The following is a 13,037-nucleotide window of genomic DNA, read 5'->3' on the forward strand; positions in this document are numbered from 1 at the left end:
CAGAATCCACGCACAGACCCACATGTGTGCAGGCACCTGTTTTTCAGCAAGCACGTCACTAAACGGTTGTAAAGAAAAGATGAATTACTCAAATGATGCTAGATCGATTGAGTATCCTTTATAGGAGAAAAAATTGGTTTTTCCTCCTTGCTTCACCATACATAAAAGTAAATTCCATGTGACTCACAGACCTAAGCGTGAAAGGTAAAACATGAACACCTGTAGGAGACAATCAAAGTTCATGATTTTAAGGGAAGCACTATCGTATGGGGAGCACAAGAAAAATGAACCTTAAATGAAAGGACTGCCAAGTTAGAGTTCCTTCAAATTAAGACTTTCCTGGGGCAGGTGTTTGGCACAGTGGTTGAGCTGCAGCTTGGGTGCCTGTTGCGTGATTGCCTGAGTTCAAGTCCCCGCACTGCTTCCAGTTCCAGCTTCCTGCTGACGCTCGCTCTGGGAAGCAGCAGATGCTTCTCAGACAGTTAGGATCCTGCCCCCAGGTGGGAAACATGGATTGACTTCTGAGCTCCTAGATGCTGCCCGGCCTAGTCTTAGCTGTTACAGACCTATGGAGAATGATCCAGAGCATGTCTCTCTCTGTGTGTCTCTTTCTACACTTCAAATAAATAAAAATAAAGATAAAATATTCTTGTTCATAAGAAGGCGCTATTAAGAGATGTTGAAAAGGAGGCCAGCACTGTGGTAGCAGGTAAAGTCTGTGGCATACTGGTATCCCCATATGGGTGCCAGTTCGAGTCCTGGTTGCTACACTTCCAATCAGGCTTCCTGCTAATATGCCTGGAAAAGCAGCAGAGGATGGCCCACATTTTTTGGTACTTGCATCTATGAGGAAGACCTGGAAGAATCTCCTGGGTTTTGGCTTTGGCTTGGCCCAGCCCTAGCCATTGTGGCCATTTGGGAATGAACTAACAAATGGAAGATTTCTCTCTCTTGTCGTTCCTTCTCTCTGCACTGTGCCTTTCAGATAAATAAAATAAACCTTAAGAAGAAAAAGCCTAAGATAAGGTGCTGGTATGTTTAAAGCTGACAATGCTAAATGTTACGGGAGTAAAGAACAATTTTTGATAGAGTGTAACTGGATGTGATTTATACTTGCATTATACACCCTTAAGTGATAAAGCTGAATGGATTCATAACAGCATGAGCTGTCCACTTCCTTCTTAGGCAGAAATAACAATACTGCACATATAATAATATTATATTTGCATAATAATATATTCACACAATATAATGTGCTTATATATGCAATACAGTACTTATATGAGAATGTTTCTAGCAATGTTTGTCATAGCTAAAGGTGGAAAACGACTTAGCGTCTATCAACAAGATGAATCACCAGTGGCAGACTCGTACAGCGGAGTATTGTATAGCAGGCAGGGCATGATTCTAAACTACAACATGTTAAATCTCAAAATTTAAAATCTCAAAACATTATATTGAACCAAAGGCCCTCCTCTTAAAATACTGTAGAACAAATAGGCAGAACCAATTTGTGATTTTAGATTATACATGTGGAGGCTGTTGGTTAGGGTTGGTCTTTTGTAAGCCTGGAGGAGGATTAGACGTCTGGCCCAGTGGCTGAGAGGCCAGTTAAGATGCCTGCTCCTGGTCTGGGAGTGCCTGCTTGCTTCCTACGAACCCTGAGCCAGATAGAAGGCCTCATGCCATGCATGTGGAAGCCCAGGGGTAAGTTCCTGGTTCTCAGCCTCGCTCACAGTCTGCCCAGATCTGGGCCTGCCACGGTAGTTGCAGGCATTTTATGATGAATCAGAGAAAGGATCTCTCCAAATATATTATATGTTTGCTAAATAAGCAAGCAGAAAGACAAGTCTCTGGGGAGACTTGTTCACATTCTAGGATTTGAAATGGGTGGTTATACTTCAGTATAATCACTTTGTGAAAGTTCATTGAGCTGTATCCTTAGATCTTTTATACCATGTACTTTTTATTCTTCTATAAACCTTTTACTCTAAATGTGAAGAAGTTTACAAAAAAGTAGAAGTAACTCATTATCTGAGAGCTAATGAGTGAATAAATCAGTGGTGGTGTGTCTACACAGTAGACCGTTACTCATCCATCACAGGAGAGGACAAGGTAGGCATGCCAAAGCTTGGGGACAGCATGCTCCCTGGAAGGGCACGGTCACAAGAGACCACTTCGTGGGAATCCATTTATATGAAATGTCCAGCAGAGGCAGATCCATAGAGACAGAATCCAAACCAGAGTACAGAGAAGATTGGTGAGAAGCAACATGTGATAGAAACAGTTACGGGGTTCCTTTTGGGGATGATAAAAATGTTCTAAAATTCCCTGTGGTGGTGGCTGCCCAAAACCGTGTGCACACTTTGAGTGAGTTTTATGGTACATGTGCTGATTCTCAGTGCAGTTACTATGAAGCAGAAAGTCAGAGACACAAGGAAAAGACTGTGCCGCCTAGTCCTGTTTCAGGACAGCTGAGAACATGGCTGCAGGAGTCTGGTTTCTTCTGACCCTGGCTTCACCATTGACTCTGATGACCTTGGCACCATCTCTTAATCTGAATGTTTCCATTGGTAGACTGTAATATTAGTGTATGCCCCATAGGACTTCGGAGAATATTTTTCACTTAACCCAGAAACATTTGGGTATGTTTATGTGCCAGGTAATGCTACCAGATAGCTGATATTATGATTATTCAAGGAGTATTACACCTGAAAACTCTTCCCTCCATAGTAATGAGAGAGGTGACAAGTAAATGTGAGTGTGTGAACTAAAGAACCATTTCCCCTGCTGTGCCATGGCATCAGCCGTTCACACTGAAGTTATGTTTGTGTTAGGACCCTAAGTTATTTTTTTTTAAAGATTTATTTATTTTTATTGGAAAATCAGATATACAGAGAGGAAGACAGACAGAGAGGAAGATCTTCTGTCTGATGGTTCACTCCCCAAGTAGCCACAACAGCTGGTGCTATGCCGATCCAAAGCCAGGAGCCAGGAGTTTCTTCTGGGTGTCACTCACGGGTGCAGGGTCCCAAGGCTTTGGGCCATCCTCTACTGCTTTCCCAGGCCACAGGCAGGGAGCCAGACGCGAAGCAGGGCTGCTGGGATTAGAAACAGCGCCTGTATGGGATCCCAACATCCCAGCTACACTATCATGCTGGCCCAGGACCTTACGTTATTAATAGTGAATTACATTCTGCTAATTTAAAAAAAGCATATAGTACATCTATAGAAGATGTCCATCTGGAAGAGTAAAGCCATAAAGGATTGATGATTCAGGAGTTGGCATGCATTTCCTTAGAAAATATGGCAGTTAAAATCATTGGTATAAAAAACTGTAAAATTGAGTAATAACTTTAAAAAATATATGGGCAGTTCAAAAATAGAGCAACCAGTAGTTACAAGGATCCATGGCAAAGTTTTTTTTATTGTACTTTTTTATTATTGTTACCATTTTATGATACAGTTCCATAGGCCCTTGAATTTCCCTTAACCCCTGCCCAAATCCCCTTACCGCCACTGAGTTCCCTTATATCATTACTATAGAATAGTTCTTCATACACAGTCATATGTCCATCATTGAAGGCATGGACAATGGCAGAGTCCAGCATCCTATTGTCAAGATATAGTTAACAGTTTCATTGTAAGTCCATCTTTGTCTGGAAGTAGAGATGCATACTACATTGTGTCCTCACATCTGGATATGTTAGTCTTCATTTCATAGTTACTGTACATCCCCTTAAATGAAAAGCCACAATACAAAATCAACAACAGGAAGAAAAATAGAAATTTACAACACCATGAAGTTAAATAACATGCTACTGAATATGATAGTCTCCATTACACAGTTACCATATGTGCCCTTAAATGAAAATTCACAAAAAAAAATCAGGCATAAAAAAAGAAATTAAAAATTCCATGAAGTTAATTAATATGCAAGTGATGACTAATGTGTCACTGAAGAAATGAAAAAGAAAATCCAGAACCTTCTTGAAGAAAATGATGCTACTGTATGATCTATGAGTCATTGAATAATTTAATGAGGAAAAAAAGTGTTTTGAAGAGATGAAACTAAATTTAAAAACACATCAAAATCCATGAGATATAGTTTCTGCTGATCTTTGTTGGTGAGATGTATCTCCTGTAGGCAACAAATAGATGGATTTTGTTTTTTTAATCCAGTCTACTGATCTATGATGCCTGGTTGATGAGTTTAATCCATTTACATTCAGGGTTAATATGAATGGGTGGTAATTTGGTCCTGTCATTTTAGCAATGGGTTGTTCATTGACTTAGTCTTCTGTTGTCATTTTCCTGGGATGTTCTTCACACTTGCTCTTGGTTTTGTTGGTACTATTCCTCTTCCCTGTCAAGAGAACATCTTGAAGTATCCTTTGTAGGGCAGGTTTGGAAGAGGCAAATTCTTTTAACTTTTCTTAACTGTGGAAGAATATTATTTCTTTTTCAAAGACAAAGGAAAGCTTTGCTGGGTACCTTATCCTGGGCTGATAGTTTTTTGCTTTTAGAATCTGGACTATGTTGCTCCATTCTCTTCTGGCCTGTAGAGTTTCCTGTGAGAGGTCTCCTGTGAGTTTAATTGGCATTCCTTGATATGTCAGTTGATGTTTTTCACGTGCACGTTTAAGGATCTTTTCCTTATGTTCAATTGAAGAGAGCTTGATGGTCATGTGTTGTGGTGAAGATTGCTTTTGGTCAAGCCTGTTGGGAGTTCTGTGCCCCTACTAGAAGCTGCTTCCCAATTTTTTCTCTAGATTAGGGAAATTTTCCCTTATTATTTCACTGACTACACCTTTGATCCAGGTTTCTCTTTCTGAACCTTCTGGGACTCCTGTAACTCTTATATTAGGCCTCTTAATAGTGTCTTTCAATTCCTGATTGCTCTTTTTGGCCTGATCCAGCTCCACTTCCAGCTTTTTGTTTGCTTCCCCCAGTGGTAAGAAATATTTTCTAATTTTGAGGTTCTTTTTTCTGCTTGCTTCATTTTATTTTGGAAACTCTCCACTGTACTTTTAATTTATTCCACTGTATTCTTCATTTCTGATAGATCAGCTTTTATTTGATTCATTTCCTGTGTGAATGGTTCCTTAAATTTCTCAAACTCCTGTATTATGTGTTTCTTGTTATTGATAAGAAGCTTTATAATGAGTTATTTGAATTCTGTATCCCTCACTTTCTCGATGTCTTCCTTAGTTAACTCTGAGGTTGGCAGGGGAGTCTTCAGTAATATTCATTGTGCCTTTGTCTCCTCTTTTGCCCTTGGCCATTGTACTTCTGATTATCTGATTCTTCTCCTTGGGGCAGGTTTTTAAACTGTGTCACCCACAGGTCTACATTTCAGTTTTACTTATTGCAGTTGATTTATGACTCTTGTTTGCAGAAACTTGTGCCACTCCCTCCAGTGGGTTGAAGGTCTGCATTCTTTGTTAGATTTCCACCATGGTCTCTGTAGCCCCAGCTCCTGGCTCACCACTCTTTACCTTCTGTGAGCCCATGCTGAGGCTGCACCACTGTCTGTACAACCTTTCACTTGCTTTCTATTAGAGCAGTTCCCAGGATTAGGGAGACACCAGGTATCCTATATAACCAGACTGTTGGTGGTGCTGATCTTGCCGGAACCTGTTGGTTCTTAAATATGAGGGCCACACAAACCTATTTTGACCCGAACAATAACCAAGTCGGTATTATTTTCCCTGTGGGACCATTGCAATGTGTTGAGCTCAGTGAGTTCGCTCCCAGCTTAGCACATGTGCAGCTCACTGTTGTCCCTGCAGTCTTAAAGTTTTTCCACACTGTACAAAATGGTGCCTGATACGCCACTAGGTCTGAGGGCTACTCTGACCTATCTTGGGTGGAACCTGTAGGATGGCACATTGTTGCAGTTCACTGAGTCAGAAATGAGCTCACTCCCAGCTCAGTGCATGTGCAGTACTGTCCATAGCCTTTGCCTCTATTACAAAATGGCAGCCAATTTAGCTCTATAGAATGGACTGGGCTTTCAAATCTACTCTGTTACTACACTGCCTGTCTGGGCCCTGCCACCCTGCTCCTGGTCAAATCAAACAGATCAGCAAGTTGACCAGTTCTTTGGGTTCACCCTCTGAGCTCCCTGTGAACGTCACTTCCCACCTTGCTGCTGGTGGAGTTCTAGCTGCAAGTGCAGTTCAGATGGCCACTCTCTGACTGCCGCTGGGGAATCAGTCATTGTAACACCCACCGTTGTGTCCACTGCTTTCCTGTGTCTGTCAGTCTCCAGATGCCACCCTGCTATTGTTCTGTCTTCTCCTGTTTCGTGGAATGTGTCGTCTTTGCTTCACACTGACTAATATTTCTTTGTTTAATCGTATCCTTACCCTATTCTGCCATCTTAATTCTTCTGGGAGTAATCAGATTTCTAAAAGAGCCAAAGTTTTTAACTTAACAGCTATTATTGTCTCTATAAAGGAATCACTTTCAGTCACATTGAAAGCTATATTCTGCTCCACTTTATTTTTTGGGGGGGAGTACTTTTAGTTTATGGATGTTGAGAAAGAAACAAGAGGACATTGATTAAGTACTTGATGCTAAGAGCTAAGTCCCGTAAAATTGTGGTCAGGGACTCGGACTCTGGCCTAAGATGTTGTTGCCATGGTGGCTGGCCTCCTCGGTTTCCATGTCTTCATCTGTGGAAAGAAATCTCTTCCCTAGCATTGGCATCCTAAATGAACAGGCATGAATGAGATGCATGAGGAAAGTGAGTAGCTGAAAGTGAGTTCAAGGTTATGTTGAAGTTGTGGCTTCAGGCGAAAGGAAGGCAGTTGTGGCTTCAGGCGAAAGGAAGGCAGGGACTAGATTGGGCTCGTTAGCATTTAGTGAGGAAGAATTTCGATACCTGTGGATATCTCTATTTCTTTGGTACTTGTTGAAATTTGTGCATCTTTTGTGTTTGGCTGTCAGTGTGAAGTTAATTGTATTTGTTGAAGAGGCGGGATATTTTTTTTTTTTTTAAGAAACAGAGAAAGCCACAAATGAGTGTTACAATCTGCTGCAGTTCCGTTGTTAGATCTTTCTGGGTACTGCTCCCTGCTCAGCTCAGGTCATTGGGAAAGGGAGACGCGGAATTTATTACCTGGGTGTTCCTCTTCCATGCTGTTCATATAAATTTCAACTTAGATTCCTGAGAATTAGATTGAACATGACAAAGATCGCTGTGTGGGCAGTTTCATTGAGTACTTGCAGATTGATAGAGCCTTTTGTAATAAGGGCAGGAAAAGGTTCTGGAAGCTGCCAAGTTCCAGAAGGTGAGCTCACCAGTTCAGGAGCATGAAGCTGAAGTTCCTGGTTAACCCTTTGCTGAATGGCAAAAGGGGAAGAGAATGAGGACAGGATCCAGAGGCTGTGTCAGTCCCAGCTGCAGGGGACCTGCTCAGCCCCTTCCTCATCCACCAACATCCCCTGACTTCCTGGCTTGCATTCAGATCGGCTTGTCCTGGAGTGTTTTTAACTTTGACTTCTTGTAGTTTATGAACTATCCTCAAACCATCCTCGCGTCGTGGCCGTGGAGTCCTGCCATGGCATGCTGCACTGGTGGTCAGCTTTTGTGTGAGATTACATAACGGAATACCACACAGAACTGGAAGACGTCAGAGTTGAGTTGTCTCTCTTACCTAGCAACCTAATCAATGTTTCCACCCAAGGCAGAGGGAATTTGCTTATCCCAACTAAAAGATGGAGTTTATTTCATGGCTACAAGGTGATCCAAGCCCAATTGTTTTCCAGCTATTGTCTGTCTTGGAAACTCAGCAAGCCCAAGCCAAGGCCAGGGCCTGCATCCTGCCTGTAGCAGCTGCCCTGAGTGGGGCCACTTACGGTGGGCTCTCCAGCCACTGGATCGAATTATGCCTTCCAAGACTCCAGCCTCATGTTGTTTAAGGAAACTGGCAATGGGGCCTCTTTCTAGTCGTGTCTCCCCAATCTGTCCCTCTTCCATCCCTTTGCTCTTCCCAGATGCTCTCCCCATGTAACATGGTCCTGTTTGAGCCACGGGTGAGTGCATTTCTTCTGAGGGCTCTTTCCTCCTAAATGAAATCCAGTGTTGACCCCACTTGCTGGCCTTGGCACCTTGCTCTGTGCCGTTTCCTCCGGCATCCTTTCTGTTGTCTCAGGTGTTCTTGTCTGATTCATTGTCTGTCTCCGCACTGGAACCCACTCTCCATGGGAGAAGGGATCTTGTCAACATGGCGCCGGCTACTTGGGTGTTGGCACCTCGTGCTGCCCCTCACAGCTGAGTGTCATGCACAAGGCCTGCCTTTCATGATGCCTCACTCCAAGAGGCAGGCATGAGCTGTCATTCATGCATGGACCTTGTGGTCCATGAGGCAGGCATGGGCTGTCATTCATGCATAAATGCCTCGTGAAGGTTCCACGTCTTGATGCTATAGCAATTGTGATGAAATTTCAGCTGAAGGCCAACTATGTGTATGGTCCCTGTGTGCCCCCCTGAGGCCAGTTACAGAGAGCAGGGAAGCACTTTAGGAGCTAATACTTAGTACATGGTGTGTGGGGATATGGCTGGTAAGAGGCCGCTGAGCCTCACCTGGGGCCTGGGCTCCAAATGGTGGATTGAAAACTCAGTGGGGATGAGTGGGCAGAGCACCTGCCCAGGGTGCTGTGTCACAGAGGCCCTAGCACGGTGACTTGCTGAGGGAGGGGAGCAACAGGCATGTAAGAGGCAAAGAACTTGGAGCCATGCGGCCACGGGCACAGTAGGGGAAGCCGTGGCTTGGAATTCTAGTTCATTACCCAACTGCTGCGCTTCAAGTCAATCCACCTTCCGGGAAGACAGCAGTATTTGCTCATGTGGAAGACCCAGATGAAGTTCCTGGCCTCTGCCTTTGGTGACACAGAGGTTGTCAGTATCCTGGATAAAGTTGATTTTTGCTTACAACGTACGTTTAGCAGCATTGTTCCCCTATGTTCTAGATGAAAAGATTTCCCAACATCACCTATATCTTAGTCCATTTGTTCTGCCACAATAGAATACCAGAGGTCGGTTGGCTTAGAAACAACATTTATTTCTCAGAATTCTGGAGCGGGGGAAAGTTGAAGATCAAGCCCCTGACAGACCCTGTGTCTTTTGAAGCCCCACCCTCTGGTTCAGAGACCCTAGCTTGTGGCGGTGTCCTTACTTGACTGGAGTCTCTTCAACACCCCGTCCTAATCACCACCCAAAGGCGCCACCCCTTAGTGGCTCTTGGCATGCGAATGGGGTTGCATGGCTGGGCAGTAACACAAATACTTACTCTGCTGCAATCAGTAACGTTTCCTCAGAGGAGTGCCTCTCGCACCACTGCCCCCTCTCTGTAATGTAGAAAGGTAAACTTGAGTGACCCGAGACTAGAAGACCCCAGTTTCACCCCAGAGGAGAGAGCCCTGGTGTGTCCCTCCCCTATCGTGGGTGGCAGCCCTTCTAGTACTCATTCATGACACAAGCCTGTGGTTAATGGTGATGAGGACAATAGCTCTGCCAAGAGCTAAATGGCTACAAGCTAGAAATGGAGAAGGTGGTGGCACCTTGAGCACTTAGCTCTAATCGAATAGAACTGGACTGAGTGGCTCAGAGGTTGTTCCCTAATGCAAGTGGCTGAGGAGGGTTGGCAATGGGACACAGAAAGGCCTGCAGGGTCAGAGGTGTGGCTGTGACCAAGGCTGGGAAAGTCTCTCATAGGACTTCTGACTCCAACTCCAAGAACATGGCTTCCATTGAGTCCCAGTAGATAAGGAGGGATTTTGAGCTGTGGCCCGCTGAGGGGAAAGTCTGTGTTGTGTCATGTTGTCTGGTAATGACAATGACAGTGTGAGGGGAGAGTTCATGAAAGGAGCAAAGACCTTGAAACCAGCCCAGTTTTGAAACTGACACTTGCCACTTACTGGCCCAGTAACTTTGAACAAGTGACTTGGAAGTGTTCTGAGTTTCAAGTAAGTCGCCTATGCAACATGATTTATATGACTGTTGTCAAAGTTAGATCATGTGTGAAAGCCCTGGCCCAGGTGGGACATTTAGCAAGCTCCTTATCCTTTTAATGGTCATAGTTGTCAACTCGCAGTCATGCAGTTATCCTAGAATACAGATGTTCATGTGTGCTCACTGGTTACAGTCTAACTCCCTCCCCTACATTCACTCAGTAACCTCCAATTGTCATAGAAGATTGTTGCCACATAGGCTCTATTTGCCAATCCTGTCAGACCCGGGATTTCCTTAAAGGGCAGAGTGGTCACTTAGGGATGCCCAGTGCTGTCTTAAGCTACGGACTCCATTTCTGTGTAGCACAGAGTCATGGGAAGAGGCACAGGTGACTGAAAAGATGGACACCTCCCACCCTGGGTGAAATGTTGGGGATCCCTGGCAGAGATGCCCTGTCATCTGGAAGTAGCTGTGCTGATGATAAAGTTGGCTTTCGGTTCTATTGAGTTGAAGGAAGCTGTTGTGATTTTGAGATCCTTGTGTCTGTCAGAGTTTGTGGATCCCGTACAAAGTGGGACAAATGGGGACAGCCCTGGGGCTCCTCTCCCCCCGACTCTGCTGTCCTGCAAGCTGCATGACTCAGTCTAACCACAGCAGATGAGAATTTCATTTTTTAAACATAAAATAATGTTTTTGTATGAGAGACTTTTTTTCTTAAAGCATCAAATTAGTCCTAGATATCTTGGTGGCATATACTCTATAACGTTTGGAATTTTCTCTCATAAAATAAAAAAGCTTCCGTGCCACTACCTCAAGAGTTCTACAAGTTCACATTATGTAAATCTATGTAATAAAATATTTACTCAGGGTTCCTGCTGAGCAGGCCTGGTGCGGGGGGAGAGCGCCCCTCTCGTTCATGCTCGGGGTTCTGCCGGGAGTGCTGAGAGGAGCTGAGCCTCCCGGGGGTGTTTTGATTGGCCTGCCTCATGTTTTATCTCTTTTAATGAAGTCTTTGTCGGTTTGTCAATTTTGAACAAGGACACAGAGTTCACATATAGTAACAACACAGAGACTGAATTTCAAATTATGGTTTATATCATGATGTAATAATCTTCTTTTCCTTTCATCAATATTTGCCTGTGAGGCCAATACATTCTAATTCATACTTCAAACACAGACACTTTGTTTGACCGTGTCTGAGTGTTGGTTTTAGATACTTGAAATATCCAACCTGAAAGTGGAGCTGCCTGAACCCCTTGGCCACAGCACCCTGGACCCAAGCTCCCCCGGCAAGGGCGGGTCCCTGTGTTCTCCGTGACCCGGCTGCATGAAGGGCTTGGGCCCACTGGGGGCCCTGCCGGGTCTCTCTGCCCTCTAGGCAGCCCTTTCTCTGCAGGGACAGGTCTCCTGTGGCTGCCGGGTCTCTCACTTGGCCTTCAGCTTTCCCTAATGCAGTGATGTTGAATTGGACCAAAGGACCCAAAGAATGCCTTGCAAGAGGTTTAGAATGAGGAATCATCCTTCTCCTCGCCTGGACCCCTTATATGAAGTTCCTTGGGTTTAAACATTTTTCCATTTAAAAAGCTCTGTGAAGAAGAAAACAGAGGACAAGAAAGAGCTATAACAATCACAGAATCAGCCTGTGGTGACATTAGGACTCATCGCCAGGGCAGCCCGGGGAGCCAAGGGTTGGTAACCTGTGCTGGGTCCTGTGCGCCGCCAGTGAGTCACACCCAAAGGTTGTTGAGTGCTCATGGACTGATTCCATGTTCGTCTGGATCTCAGAGTGCAGATGAGGGCATCAGGGTTCTCCCTTACATCTCGAACCTTTTACTTTCTATATTGGCACGCTCGTGGGACAGAGCGGCTCCCAGTCAGCCCCAGGTTTCACTGGGCCCCCGTGTTTGAGATCCCAACGAGAGACCATCTTTCCTGAAGTTCCTATCAGTTCCAAAACAGACTCAGGGTAAATCTGCTTGGGCCACATGCCTATGGATCAGCACTGTCCATAGGGAAGAGACAGTGAAATTGTGCCAGGAATATACTTCAGTTTAAGCAAATTTAACTCTGCTCATGTGCCTTCATGTCCTGTCTGCCCATGTCATGCTCTTTAAATCATATAATGTTGTGTTCATTTTGTGCATTTTCACACATAAACACTTATGTAGGCTTGTATGTTTGCATGTATACACTTATATATTCACACACCATTTTTGATTTTCAGTGTATAACCTAACTACCTCCTGGCCCTCCTAAAGGTACAGTTCCCCCAGCCTGGCTCGTGTACCCCTGCCTCCCACTTCTCTCCCCGTACCCTGACCAATCTGATGAGGAAGGACGGGCTGCCTCAGAGTGGCTCAGTGGAAGGGAAGGGACAGATCTAAGGCAGAGCAGAAAGTGAGGGGCAGATCTCTTGCCAGAGGGGGAACGCAGCAGGCCAGAAAACCAATTATTATTAATTTCTTTGCTCAGCAACTGTTTATTAAGTGCCCACCATGCGCAAGGCACTCTTCCATGCCTGGATTACCATTGTGAAAGTCACGCAGAGGCCCTGCCAGACAGTCAGCGGGCGCCAGAGCCCAGGAGGATGCTCGGTGATCCCTGTCTGTAACTAAAGCTCTGCAAGAGACCAGGGGAAACATCCCCAGAACAGCACAGGCAAAGGCAGAAGAATGGTCTGTAGGCTGGGGTTCCCACAATTGACCCTTGAAAGAGAAGGTGGATTTTGATAGACACATCTCATCAAGGTTATCCCAAGATGAGAGAAAGCTTAACCAAGCAGATGTTTGGATATGGTGAGATAAGACAGATTCAGAGGAGAGGAAGAGGGTTCCCAGGACAGCTGCCTGCAACAGCCATGAGGGTCAGGGCTACGGGGCTTCCGAGTAGATCAGGCTGAAATAAGCCAAGGATGTGCGACGGTTTACAGAGTAACATCAGCAAATGCACATGCGGAGCAGTTACGGTGTGGGGCTGAATCAAAGCACTGGCACGTGGGAGTGGATGAAAGGTCGGAGTTTTCAGGAACATTGACTGCAGCACTGGGGGAGTAAGTCACTTCCAGTGACCTGAAAGG

The 13,037-nt window shown here is 44.9% G+C and overlaps 1 protein-coding gene across 1 annotated transcript in view; it reads left to right on the plus strand.

The window, feature by feature from the left end:
* Positions 1–13,037, plus strand: part of DIS3L2 (DIS3 like 3'-5' exoribonuclease 2) — a 332,757-nt gene that overhangs the window by 241,654 nt on the left and 78,066 nt on the right. The gene's annotated exons all lie outside the window — the stretch shown is intronic.

Source organism: Ochotona curzoniae, unplaced genomic scaffold, assembly GCF_017591425.1.
Source record: "Ochotona curzoniae isolate NIBS_2020 unplaced genomic scaffold, NIBS_Ocur_1.0 contig_2294, whole genome shotgun sequence".
In the NCBI taxonomy this organism is placed as follows: domain Eukaryota; kingdom Metazoa; phylum Chordata; class Mammalia; order Lagomorpha; family Ochotonidae; genus Ochotona; species Ochotona curzoniae.